The sequence below is a fragment of the Manis javanica genome, chromosome 3 (genome assembly GCF_040802235.1).
Source record: "Manis javanica isolate MJ-LG chromosome 3, MJ_LKY, whole genome shotgun sequence".
Lineage (NCBI taxonomy): Eukaryota > Metazoa > Chordata > Mammalia > Pholidota > Manidae > Manis > Manis javanica.
The window spans coordinates 46,466,363-46,480,370 of NC_133158.1; the positions used below are offsets into that span (position 1 = coordinate 46,466,363).

Below are 14,008 nucleotides of genomic sequence, written 5' to 3' on the forward strand. Positions count from 1 at the left end.
ACATACACATGCACACACACACACACACAGAGCTAAACAGTCAAGAGCTGCTCCTTGTTCCTCTCTCTGTCTTATACCAATCCACTTGCAAATCTTGTTTTTGATATTTATTAATTATTTATATTAATCATGTAATTCTTTTTATTAACTAGAATGCCTCTTTTTTTTTTTTTAACTAATCTCTCTCCTCTATACCTCGGTTTATCTGTGTTTGTATCATGTATGGTGTCACACCATCCTGGATTCAAGCCACAGTTGGCTTCATTCACTGGGTCACTTAACTTCTCCATGCCTCAGTCTCTTGCACTCTAATAAACAGGAACAATATTGGGACCTACCTCACAGGTAACCACCTTTTCAACTTCCTAAATTGTACTGGTTCAGATTATTTCATCCCCTATAGATTGCACATGTGAAGGGCAGTAAAGCATGAAGCTTTAAAATGGGAAGCCAGGCAGTCAGGAGGGCCAATCTGAAGGCGTGGCTCCATTGTTTCTGGGGACCTTGCAGCTGATGCCCCAACGAAATGACAAATGATTCCCCTCCTAAATCACTCTGCGTAGTCAAAACAGCAAATGTTAGTCTGTGAGAGCCAATGTAAGAAATGCCCACACCAAACGTGGGAGTAAATGCCAGCCTGGCCTCTATCCCAGTTACCTCCCGTGATTTACAGATCAATGGGATCTGAATTAATGAGGATCACTGGACTCAGAAAAGACATTGCATTCCTATAGATAGCAACATTTCATCATTGTAATTTCTGTCCAAAGTGGACATGAATATAGATTATTCTCAGGTCTTCTAAGGCAACTGCTCAGTGAAGACAAGACCAATAGTCTGCTTAAAAAACAGTATTTTTTTGTTCCCAATTCCCCTCCTACGTTTTTCATAAGAATTCTAAGGTATCAGCTGATGTCCCAATTTGGGGAAAGCATGCAATAAAGTAATATTTACTTACATAATAAGTCTTTATAGATACTTCTGCTTTGAAGTGTAGATATACTTCAACAAAGTGGATAGTAAACATGAATTTCTATGTAGCCAACACCACTATTCTCTATTTACTAAGAAAGAATGTTAAAGATAATGTTGCAGCCTGCTTTGGCTAAGTTCTGCTGCAGTAACAAACACCCCTAAGGGCTTAAAACACAAAGGTTTGTTTCTCATTCACATTACATGTAAACTGCAGCTCTGTTCATCTCTTGTTTACTCCAAGATGCAGATTGAAGTAGCAGCTCTATGCAGGACATGCCATTTTCATGGCAGGAAAAGAAGAGATATGGCAGAATGCCTTACTTCTGCTCACCATCCATTAGTCCTAGCAAGTCATATGGCAGTGCCTGATGTCCATGGAATGGGGCAATATAATTGTCTCACAGGGACTTGGAATAAGCAGTTGAGAACAAAATAATACAATCTCCACAGATAACCAAGTGGTTTTCAAAACCAGTAGGCTGAGTTGAAAACTTTGTGAGTTAGGATTCAAAATGTGCTGTAGTCATTGGTGTTGTTCACCAAATCTGCCAAGCTTTCATCCTTCCAGACACAAGTTAGGATCACATCTCTTGTTACCTTGTTAAGCCATTGGGCAACCCTCCCTTTCCACCTCTGTGGGTCTCCCGGAAGCACATGCTACAGTGAAGCCACTGTCATCCTGGACCCCTGCCAAGTCACTTGAGTCACGCAGCATGACTGAGAAATAATCTCATGCTCAATAAGCCACTGCAATTTGGGTTGTTTATTACCATGGTAAACTCTAGCCTATCTTGCCTGATATGAAATGTCACACTAACATTTTGATAAATTGGCTGTTGTCTACTCCTAAGAGCTTAAACTCACCGTGAAATGGATTTGTCTAGCTACTTCACAGAACGCCTCCTCCCTCCTTTAAATTATCTCGCTGGTTAAGACCGAGGTCAGAGAGGCTGAATTCAAATTCTGTCTGCTCTCCAAACCATTTAATTGGGCACATCATGTTCTTTAACTTCACCAGACCAATTTTTACACTCCAAAAAATGAGTATGATATTTATACTTACAAGAAGATTCCATGAGATAATACACGTAAGTCATTCATCATGGGACCTAGTATCTAGTAAGTGCTCAAAAAATTTAGAGTGAATCTATATTGTTCTTTTCCATACTCACTTGGTGCCTATTGCTTTATTAGGGGCATTACAAGATTATTTTCATTCCTCAAAACAACTTTGAAAGACAGGTACCCCCTCATTTAACAAACAAGGAGTTGATTTTCAAGTGGGGAGTTGGGCAATAACTTGACCAAGGTCACCCAGCTTATGAAGTAGTAAAGCCAGGATCCGATCTCAGGGCTGCCCACCTCCCCAGTATGACTGCCCTGTGCCTCTGCAGAGGAGGCAAAGTACACAGAGATGCAGTGAAGGTAGCGGTTGTTGATTCCAGTTCATTAGTGCACTGGTAATTACGGCTCAATGATATGTTCTCTTTTGATTACTGGCCTTAGTTTTCCCATTAGGTTCCCCTTGCCTGACTCAGGAAGCAGGCTGTGGTAATCTGCTCTTGTATAATAGTTGGCATTAAATCTCCTGAAAGGGCACCTACTGGCTCAAACTCAGATTCTGCCCAATTCAACATTATCAGGTGACTATACCAGTTGATGCTCTGGGCCAAACCCATCCAAAATGGCCTGGTGCCATGCCAAGTAGGGAAGGTAAAAATAAAGTTTAGTATTGAAAGAGAAGACTCCATTTTCACTCTGAACTCCCTGCCAGAAAGCACAATAACTAAAAGATTTAGGCTTCGACTTGCCTACTTAAACCCTATTAGGGTTTCAATTTCCCAGAACATCCAATCCAATAAGACCCTTTTTTGGGGGATGATGGTAATTTTCTGTGGTCACTGAGGCCATCCTTAGAAGATTTTAATCAAACATTTGCTAAGTAAATACATTCCCTTTTGCATCTTCTAAGGCGTATTTTATACAGAGTGAATATTAATGGAAATCTGTGAAAGCTGATGGATAAAGGAGGGGCTGATGGGTAATGACTTTGGAGAAGACACAGTAGGGTGCACCAAGGAGACAAGACTGAAGCTCGGGTCTAAAATGAACTAATGCTCCATTCACACTGGCCCAAAATCAAGTATGTTTAATACCACTCAGAAAGCTAAAGTAGTCATAAAGTAGTAGTCCTTTATTTGTTTTAGATACTTGATTGTACATATTGTCTCCCCAAATGGAGTTGGGAATATCATAAAACCTAAGGAGAGCAAAAATGATGCTGGTTCATGTTCTTGCAGAGGCTGTTAAGTATCTGCAAGACCCAACATGGGGCAAGGAAGATTCCCAACACCTCCCTGGGTCCTCCCAGAATGACTCCTCTGTGATCAGCTAGGGGCCTCAGCCCGGCCGGCAAACCCCGTCAGCCCCTCCCTCCTCAGAGAAATATCTTCCCCTCCATTCTCTGTGAACTATTTCTCCTTTTCCCAAAATGCCTCAGAGCTCATTCCAACCACAGCCCTGATCTCCATTTTCCCTGTCAGTGATTTCAGCCAGGCCCTTATGAATGTGATGTCAAATTTCTACCTCTGGTTGTAGCCTCTCCCTTGAGTTCTGCACTCAAAGATCCATCTGCATACTTAGCATCCCTATTTAGATGCCTAACAAGCCTGTACAATGAACACAGCCAAAGCAGAACTAGAAATTCTGGCATCTCCTAGAATCTGTTCTATCTTCCTCATGTTCACAAATTCATCACCATCCATGAGGGGTACTTACACCAAAACCGGCAGCAGCATCCTGGGTTCACCTCATTTCCTTACCAGACAAAAAGTCCTACAGATAAGACTTCCAAAACATGTCTATCTCTATGGCTACCCGCCAGATTAATTTGTCATAATGTAGAGGCAATCACACTCAGTCTCCTGCTTTTAATGTGACCACCTTACAAAAGTTCATTATGCACACAGCAGCCAAAGTTCTAATATAAAATGTAAACCTGAGCCAGTCATTCCCCTGCTCAGATCCCTGCACTGGATTCCCACTGCATGTAGAAAATCCAGATTCCCTGGCATGGTGTACAAGGCCCTTCTGGCCTGGCCCCAGCCTGTCTGCTTTTACACCCAGCTGCTTTCCCACCTGACTCGCCGTGCTGCAGCCACGTGGATTCCCAGTCTGAGCATGGAGCTCTTGCACAGGGAGGTCTCCTCTAACCATCAGACAGAGACCAGTTTCCAATCAAAGTGCATCCGCCACACCGTGTGGAACTTGTCACCAGCTGACATTTTCTTGTTGACTCATTTGATAACAATTAGAACAAAAGCTCCATAGGAACAGTACCTTGTCCTGGACCCAGAACAGTTCCTTGGTCCTTAAGCACAAGACAAAGTTTAGGTCATTTTAAATTGTGAGAAAAAAAAAATCAACCTGGTCTTGGTCAGTCTGAAGCCTCTACCTCATGACATTGGGACTCACTCAGGAAACCACTTCCAACCACCCTTACTTGGTCTCCTTCAAGCCTCCCTCCTGCTACCCACCACTGAAAATCTCCGTGGGTCTCCAGGGCTCTGTCCTGGGTCCTGATCACTTCCTTCTGCACATCCTTCCAAAGCAACCCGTCCGTGCCTCTTGGCATCAACTCCTATAGGGGTGCAAGGAGTTCTCACAGATCCAGCCCACACCTGCCTCCTGAGCTACAGACCCAGACAGCTGACTGTATCCTGGATGTCTCCACCTACGTGGCTTTCAGGTCCCTTAAATATAACTTGTCCTAAGTTCAGGCCTTTCCCTTCTCTTGTATTCCATACCTTGGTGAATGGAACAGCTAGTTTCCCAGTTACCCAGGTCAGAAACCTGGCTGTCCTCATATGATCTCCCTCCCCTGGCTGCTGAAGCCCTCTCGCTCCCACCCATTTCCCCAAGCCCTGTGCTGCTGCTAGCCTACAGGGCTCCTTTGTGCAAATGAGGAGAAGGCATCCCTCCTCAGACACTCTACTGCCATCTACTGGGAAATTCATGTAATGAGTATACACATGGGTACCCCTAAGATGGAGTGAATTGTGCAGTGTACAGCCTGTACAACCATATGTGGCAGCCCTGGCTAAGCTTGTCCATTCCGTCTCTGTACCTTTCACTAGTCACCAAACATCTTCTCCTCTCCAGTGTCTTGGCCACTACACTGGTTCAGACCTACCACTCCTTCCCCCTGGATTATTAACACTGCTTCCATACCAGCTTCCTTACCTGAAGGCTCTCATTTTTGTAATTCCCTCCCTTGTGATTGTCAGATAAATCCTACCCCTTCACTCCACAGCTCAAACATTCTCAGTAGCTTTTGAGTAGCTGAAGAATAAAGACCAGTCTCCTTTGCATGTCTCAATCATGCTGCCTGTCCAGGTGCCCTGTCACCTGCTTTACTGCGTGAGTATGCTTCTGGGATTCCTGAACACACCATCAGTTATTTTGCCTCTGGCCTGCACATGTGCTGTGATGTTATCTTTGCCTAGAATATCCTCCTCCACTTACCTTCTCGATAACTCCTACTTACCCATCAAACCTCCCCACAAATGCTGCCCCTCTGTGAAGCCTTCCTGACTGCTTGGCAAGCTCAGGAGTCCTCCTTCCTGTGTTTCTACAAATCTTCATGGAGCCCATTGCATTTTGGTGATTGACCACATGGCTGAGTACCCCAACAGACTACATTTTTTAGGTTAAGGATTATGCCCTTGTTCTTTATTCCCAACAACTAGAACAATCTGGCACATGATGAGTGCTCAGCAAAAGGAAAGAATACATAGATTATTTTTTAAAAATCAATGTTTGGCCTTTGTAAATATGTCTCAGACTCTCTCAAGCATTTCCTTTCCTCCCAGCACCATGGTATCTCAGGGGCACCAAGAACCGAGGGCTACATCTGCCTTCCCTATGGGGCTGCTGTACCTTTTAATTTAAAAATTAAAGACATGTTTTATTAAAAGAGCCTGTTTATTCTGCAGGATTCTTTTCCCAACCAATGTTCACCATACCTCTTATAAACTCTGTCCAGTGAAAATACAGAGAGTTTAAAGCAGAGATCCAGATGGCAAACTTGTCCCAGAACTCAGTCAGGAGTCACACGGGATGCTCTGCCAGGTAGAAAGATCCCCGTCCCCCTTGCAGCAGGTCTAGTCCACTGCAGACACTTTGGGGCCAGGACACTGGACTCCTGAGCAAATGTTCCTCACAGCTTTCATACCACCTCAACCCATGCATGGAGATTTCTTTCTGGGGTTGTCTGGTTCCACTGACAAATTTCCTCCCCTCTGCCAAGGGAACTAGCAAGTCTCTCAGAAGAGCAAAACATGGGAAAGGGCAACCCCTTTGTCTAGGTTTCTAATCCATAAGGGGTACTCAGCCTGCGGACAAAGATTTTCCAGAGACTTCCATGTGCCTGGCGTTGTGCAAAGTTAGAAAAACACAGTCCTGCCCTTAGGGAATTCAATCTTAGAGCAGAGGTTTGACAAAATGTTCTCTGTAAAAATCAGGTAGTAAAAAGTTTAGATTTTGAAATGTCTCTGTTGCAACTGCTGAACTCTACTGCCATGCGTGACAGGACCCATAGGCCACAGGTCACAAATGAGCGTGGGTGTGTCCCCATAAAATGTACAATTTTCACATGTCCTTAAATATTCTTTGGGTTTTTTTCCAATCATTTAAAAATGTCCAAACCACTTTTAGCTCTCCCCTGTTTTAGATGATGGGACTGACATAAAAACAAATTTTGCAACACAATACAATATGAAACAATCTCTGTAAAGGGAACATTTTAAACGGGGAGGTGGGGCAGCAGGGATGCGAGCTCTCTCCTCTTGTGCTCCTAGTTAGAACTGCACTTCAGATGTGCTTGCACACTCACTGTCACATGACAGCAGCAAGCAAGACCCCTCCCTGGGGAGGAGAAGCAGCCACAACCCAGGAAAGATGAAATCATCTGCATTCCCCAGAATGAGAAGACAGTAGGGAGCAGAGGTTTCCTGACCTTTGAGAGGGAGCTAAAATTGAACTTCTGTTCAAGGCAGAGATTCAGCAGTAAACAGTACTATTATTAACATCAGGTTTTAAAGAAAATATGAAAGGATGTGAGCATTTGTTTAACAAGGGTTTGCACTAACTCTCCTGTTTCCTTTTTTGCTTGTTCTGTTTCCCTTTGGGTGAAAAATACTCCCACTACTGAAAGTTTTGCCACTCTTTTTCAAAGAAACATTTATTGTTAACATCAACTTATTTGGAGGTTGAAAGCCCTAAACTCCATTCCATCCTGAAAGGGCTTTTCTTCATCCAAACTCCCCTCTGCCCCCAGCCCCACTTTCCTGGCAGACCAAGTGGAACGTACACTGGTCAGCCATCAATGAGGACACTCAGTCCTCGCCAAAAGGACACACCCACACAGCACCATCCTTCCCTCTGTTGGGCACCTACCGGACACAGTCTCAGCAGAAGGTATCCTTAACAGACTCATAGGAAATGCCTCCAGTCATTCAGAACGGCCCTAAGTGATACTGTTCGACCTTTCTAGGGACTCACCCAACCAAACGTGGTAGAGAGAAGACCTCACAAAGACCACAGACATACTTTGTTGTATTTCTATCTAATCACAGGTTCTTGGACCAGAAATAATCATAACAAACTCTTGAGTAGCTGTAGTACATAGGAACTTTCTTTAATAAAAATCATTTCCGTAGAATGGATTTCCACTAGGAAACACACATCGGGAAGCCTCCGGTTCACTCCTGAATTACTTTTGTTCTCTTTTCCACACTGCATCCTGTGGCTCCTTTTCCCCCCAAGTCCGAATTCTCCAAACCTCATACACACCCCCTGATACCTGACAAGCACCACCCTCTCTGCGAGGCCCTCACATGATGCAGTCAGCCCTGTGTCGTCTCCTCTCCTGGGTCAGGTCCTGTACTGTCTCCTGCTCCCCTGAGCGTCATCGTCATCTCCCAGGTAGACTCTAAGCTACACGGTGCTACGAGCCTAACCTTCTGGTCTTCTCTCTTCCTCGTCCCTTTGGCACCATGCTGGGCACATGAAGATGCAGTGTATGTTGCTGATGGCTCAGGGACCTGTCAAGGTCCCTCTTAGCCTGTCCCTATGGGCTGAACCATGCCAGGAGTTCTTTGACAACAATTTGACAAGTGTCAGGACCAGAACTGGGTGTGGTTAATTAATTGGTATTGGTAATTTGGGTATAGACACTCCATATGGCCAACCCATTTCAGATCCTCAGATTGATCCTCTAAGCCACACTACATCACAATCAGGGCAGCAGGAATTATCTTCCACATTTTATCACATGTGTTTGATCATTTTCTCTACATCTAGATACAAATACCAGCATAGATATATGTGGGTATGCACTTGAGATTTTTTAAAAATCATTTGAAACTAAATGGTACACATGATGCCACTTGACCCCTAAGTTCTTCAATGCGTATTTTGTAAATGTGAAGACAGTCTTATAAAACCACAGCATGAACATCAAAATCAGAAAACTGACATAGACACAATGCTGTTATCCAAGCTGTAGAACCGATCCAGATTGTGCCAATTTCAATCTCCTGCAGTCCAGTGAGGCCCTTCTGTCTGCCATTGACTTTCATGACATGTACTTTTTTGAAAAGGATAGGCGGCTTACTTTTCAGAATGTCCCTCAATTTGGATGTTTTTCATGTTTCCTTATGATTAGATTCAGGTTCTGCGCTTTTGACAAGAAAACAACAGAAGTGATACTGTGTCCTTCTCAGTACATCATATCAGGAGGTGCATGATGCTGGTTTTTCCCAACTTGGGCAGTGCTAACTTCAATCCCTGGTTAAGGGGGTGCCTGCCAGGTTTCTCCTCTGCACACCTATTATTTTTCACTTCGTGAAAAATGTCTTTTGGATAGATACTTTGAGATATTTTGAGATGATGTAAATATCCTGTTCTTCCTCAAAATTTCATTTTAACATCCATTGATTCTTAGCTATATCAACTATGACTAGGATTGTTACCAAATGGCGATGTTTCTAAGTCCACCATTCTTTCTACATTTGTGTGTTGATTTTCAGCCATAAGGAAGAACTTTTTTCATTCCCTTACTTATCTATTTATGTCAATGTGGACTCATTGGGTCTTATTTTATTCAATCTGCTACTATCAGTATTTATTTGTGATGCTCCAGTTATCCCAGATTTGGCCAGTGGGATCCCTGTCACACAGGATTCTTGTCCTTTGAACGTATCCCCATCATTTTTTGTGCTCTTCCTTCCTTTATGGCACAAAAAGATGTTCTAGGCTCATCTGGTAATTTTCCAGTCCCTGCTATGAAGTCAGACATTACTGCAAAGATTCCTCATTACTTTTAGTGGAGAATGGTCTTTAGAAGCCAAGACCTGGGCAGCAGGTGTACAGAGCAAATATCCATATTAGGCTGTTCCAATTACAAAAGGGAAGGTCAGCTCTCCCCCAGCTCCACTGCTAAGTATGCAAATCTGAACTAAACCAGTATCTCAAAAACACTGCCCTCCAGGGACTTGTCAGGGAGAAATCCCATGATCATGACCCTCAGTATTTATCAAAAAGTTGGTCTGGAGTGAAACATATGGGAGACCTGCATGCAGTCACACGTTCCCTGAATTCCTCCAGACGGTCTAAAGCCCAGCTTTCACACCCAGCAGACAAGCGAAGAATGACCCTGCAGAAGGTTTCTGTGGAAGTGCATGGAGTGGCACCGACCCCAGGTCTGGGGGCAGGTGGTGGTGACTACAGCGCACAGCCCACCACCTCACTACAGCTCTTGGAGGAATTTCTTGTCATAGCACAAAGTACAACTGGACTTTGCTTTGCAATTGATTTCCTTTTATGCGATGGCTGCTGTAAATTCTGTACCTAACCAGGTCTTGCGGGTGCAGTAACACTTAGAACCGTATTTGTGGTGCATCTTCAGGGCTGCACGTCAGTGTGGTTTTCATAATTTTCATAATGCTTTTTATGACCCCAAACTCAGTGGTTCTCTCTCCATCACATCACTGCCATCAAGATGGTAGCTGTTTATATGCTATATGTACTAGTTGTCTAGGGCTGCCATAAAAAAATGCCACAGGCTGGGGTGCATAAGCAACAGGTATTTATTTTCTTATAGTTTTGGAGGCTGGAAATCCCAGATCAACATGGTGGCAGATTTGGCTTCTGGTAAGAGCTCTCTCCTGATTTGCAGATGGCCACCTTCTCCCTACGTCTTCACGTGGCCTTTCCATTTCTGTGCTCAGAGAGAGAACTCCCCTCCTCTTCTCAAAAGGACAACAGTCCTACTGGACAAGGCCTCATCCCATGACCTCGTTTAATTAACTTTTATTGCCCTTGAATAGGCCCGGTCTCCAAGTATAGTCACACTGGGGCTTAGGGCTTGGCTTATGAATTCGGGGGAACCTGATTCAGTCTGTAACACTATGCAAACTGCTTCTATCGTTTGTGGACCAAATCAGAGTCATGATAAGTGCTGTTCGCCTCCTTCATTAGAATCTGCAGCCTCCACAGGAATTCCCCACTCTGCCCTGACCCTGCTCATGGAGAGCCCACCATTCTGCAGCTGAGATAGAATAGGGGCCACACCTGCAACCCGATTAACGGTGCCTTATCTAATATTAGGTAAAGCAAAATGCACTGAAACATGGCTCATTTTTCCATAACCAGGAAGTTCCATAACCATAACATGCTCCATCATCTCTTCCCCAAAGCTAGCCACACCCTTCTCTCTTTCTTTGGAGCACCTGAACTTGCTGCTCAAAGAGCCATCCAAGAAGGGAAGGTCTAGAGTCTATGCAAAGGTGCCACATTGTTGTCCTGTGAGAACCACCTACAGGAAGCATACAGGGCATTGTGGGTGTCTTCTTTGCAGAAAGCGCCTTCAGGAAAAGCCTGAAGGCACATGGCTCCCCAAGGTGGAGTCCAGGGCAAATCATATCTGTCCCCCAGCTTGGACCTTTCTTCTGCTGGAAGCTTCTCTATACCAGCAGGCCACTGCTGGCAGGAGCTGGCACAGCACAACATTGTTCATCTGCACATCTGGGGAGCTCTGTACCAGCTCATCCAATAGTCTTTCTGCCTTTATTCCAAAATTACATACTGATTCCTTTTGCATCACCAGTTGTGCTATGCCACCCGCTGTTCCATAATCCCTCCAGCCCATTTGGGGGGCTCTGGGTTTTCAGGGCAAGTGCCTGCCCACCAGGAAGGCCCGAGTGCCCATGCAGAGCTCCCTCTCACCCATATGGTGGCCTGCTCTCGCCTGTCCTGCCCCAGGCCACGCAGCCCTCTTTGCCTGGCTCCCCTCAGACCTGCTTCTTGCCCAAGGGGCTTGGCCATGTGGACTGTGCGTGTTGTTTCCATGCCCTCACCCAGGATCCATGCCACAGGCCAGACCACATGCTCCTTTTTAGAGCCACCTCCTTGTCAAAGAGGAAGTAGAGACATCATCTCCCACTTGGTAACATTAATCAGAAGGCAACAGTATTTACCTGTACCCCTGCCTATATGTCACTGCACTAGTCATTTCTATCTTCATACATCAATTCTGTCTTCAAGAAGCAAGAAAATACCTACAACTGAAACACTCAGTACCATCTATTTCAGAAGAAAAAATGATGACATTTAAATAGTGGATCTGATAGATTTCTAAATTGGATTAATGTTATTGAATTCCCGCTGCCAAAATGGAAAGTATCACAGGCGTGTTTCCATCTACACATTAACCCTTTTAATAAAAGCTGGAGAAACGGGACATAAATAGAGTGTGGCTAGTTACTAGTGAAACTGTTCACAAGGTTGCTTACAGAATTAATTTCACTGTCGTGATTTACAACACAAATAAAAACTTGTATGAAAAGCTATCCCTTCTCAGTATTTGTATTAAGAGTAAAACTTCACACATCTAATCCAGCTCTTCAATTCTATTTTTAACTAAGTTACCATTTATTTGAGGGAAGAGACTTCAGACTTTTGGGCTAAATAGATGGCTCCTTGGCACGTCCCTGGGTGACTGTGGGCTTCAACAGGAGACCTGTTTCTCAGAGGTCAGGTTGTCAATACTGTATGTCTCTTTGAAAGTGAATTGGAGCTGCTCTGCCCCCTTCCTTATCATCTCCAAAGCCAGCATCTCAACTCTGTATTTCAGAGAGAGGGAAGGCCTTAGCCTCCGGGTCCCAAAGTCCCACCAGAACCACGAAAAAGTAGTATATTTGTATTGGTCCCCACATTCCCATCATGTTCCAGACTTTTCTACTAAAATGGGACTCACGGACAGGGACATTATTCTTGAAACCAATAAGTGTGGGAACTGGGGTTGGTACAGCTGAAGAGATTATACTTTCTCTTCTGTCTACTGAAAACCAAGGAGCTTTAAACAAAATTCAAACCCCATATGTTGCTCCTCGAAAATTATTCTGAAAGGAAAGGAAAGTGCACTGCATTTATTTCTCAAAAGGAGAAGGAGAGGAAGTTGAAACACAAAAATTAAATGGAAATGTGGGGGCCACTCAATGTTTTTTTAATCTCTGGAAGTGGACATGTATCAAATTCCATTGCCACTGACACCAAGGGACTGTCAAAGTGTGTTAGAATTCAACTTCATCAAAAATTGCCTGAATGGGCAATCAGGTGAGGTTAGAGAAATCTTTTTTAAATTATACAGCAAAACATCTCAAAAGAGGTGTTTGATCTGCAGTGGTGGATCAAAGCAAAAGCTCATTAAATGAATGAATACATTCATGATGCCACTGCTATTTAACTTAATGTGTCCTATGGGGTCCCGGGAGTTCTAATGACTGTGCTTTCCAGGTAAACGCAGGTGTGCTAGTAACTGTACTAGCCACCCTGCCAAAGGGCCTCCGGCCATCTCTCACAGCGCCCCACTGACATTATCAGGTTCCGACTCGTGCCAAAAACTGAGCAACCCACAGTGGGCTGAAGCTGTTCGTGGAGGCCATTCCAGCCAGAAGCAAAACTGTGAATCTGGCAAAGAGCAGGACGCCCGGGCAGAACTCTTTGGAAGTCAGATGTGGCTGAAGCTCCCATCCGATGGGTCTCAACCCTTTCCAGCTTCCAACAATTGCTGCTGGATTTCTTACAAATCACACAAAGCAAGTGGTCAGAGCCCAACTTGGCTTCCCAATTCTTCACCACATTGAAGGCAGAATCAGAAATTTCAGATTAGCAAGTGTGATTTGCAATGACCCTGCCCCCACACCTCACACCTGGACAGCTTCTCTCCGGTGGCTGTGGGCTAGTCAACCTGCCCTCTCAGCCACGACACAATTCTCCATCCCCATCCTTCCCCTTAAAGTCTTACTGGGGATGAAAAGTAACCTGAAGCTTCTCTTATGAATATGTTACTTTGATTCTTGCTTGGATATGATCCATTTCCTGTTTAGAAGAGGAAGGGCCCCATGGATTTTTAAAAATTCATATGCCCTGACTGTTGCCGTTGGCTCATAACTGGGCCAGGTGCCATTCTGAGTAACTGTGGTACTGTCTTCAGTATTCAGAAGAATATTCATAAGCCTTTGGCTAATTCTGAATTCTTGAGATTTCCTAAGATTCCTACAGTGAAAGCCTTTTATCCTACCAACAACTATTATAAACGCAAAGACGTGTGGCTCCACTATACACAGTTGCTAAAGTTAAAAACTCACCCCACAGAGGGCCCAGTTATTTCAATGCAGACAGACATTTTACCAAAAGTCTTGTGTTAGGCAGTTTTTAAACTTTTACAAACAAACAGGTTTCAAATGGGAAATGTCAGGTGCATGCTGTAGAGAGCCTTGAATGTAAAAAATGACAATAATAAATGGAAAATGATAAACTTCTGGACACAGGGTGGTTCATAATGATGACATACAAATCAGTCATTGGTAATTTCTTTTCCTGTATACAGATATTTTAAAGTAATTATATGTTGAGGAAATTCAATTTTAATTATCGAGTACTATACTGAGAAGGAAAGGGTTTTATAAGG

General features: G+C 44.0%; 1 protein-coding gene across 1 annotated transcript in view; it reads left to right on the forward strand.

The window, feature by feature from the left end:
- Positions 1-14,008, forward strand: part of KCNJ6 (potassium inwardly rectifying channel subfamily J member 6) — a 270,068-nt gene that overhangs the window by 187,294 nt on the left and 68,766 nt on the right. The window lies entirely within an intron of this gene.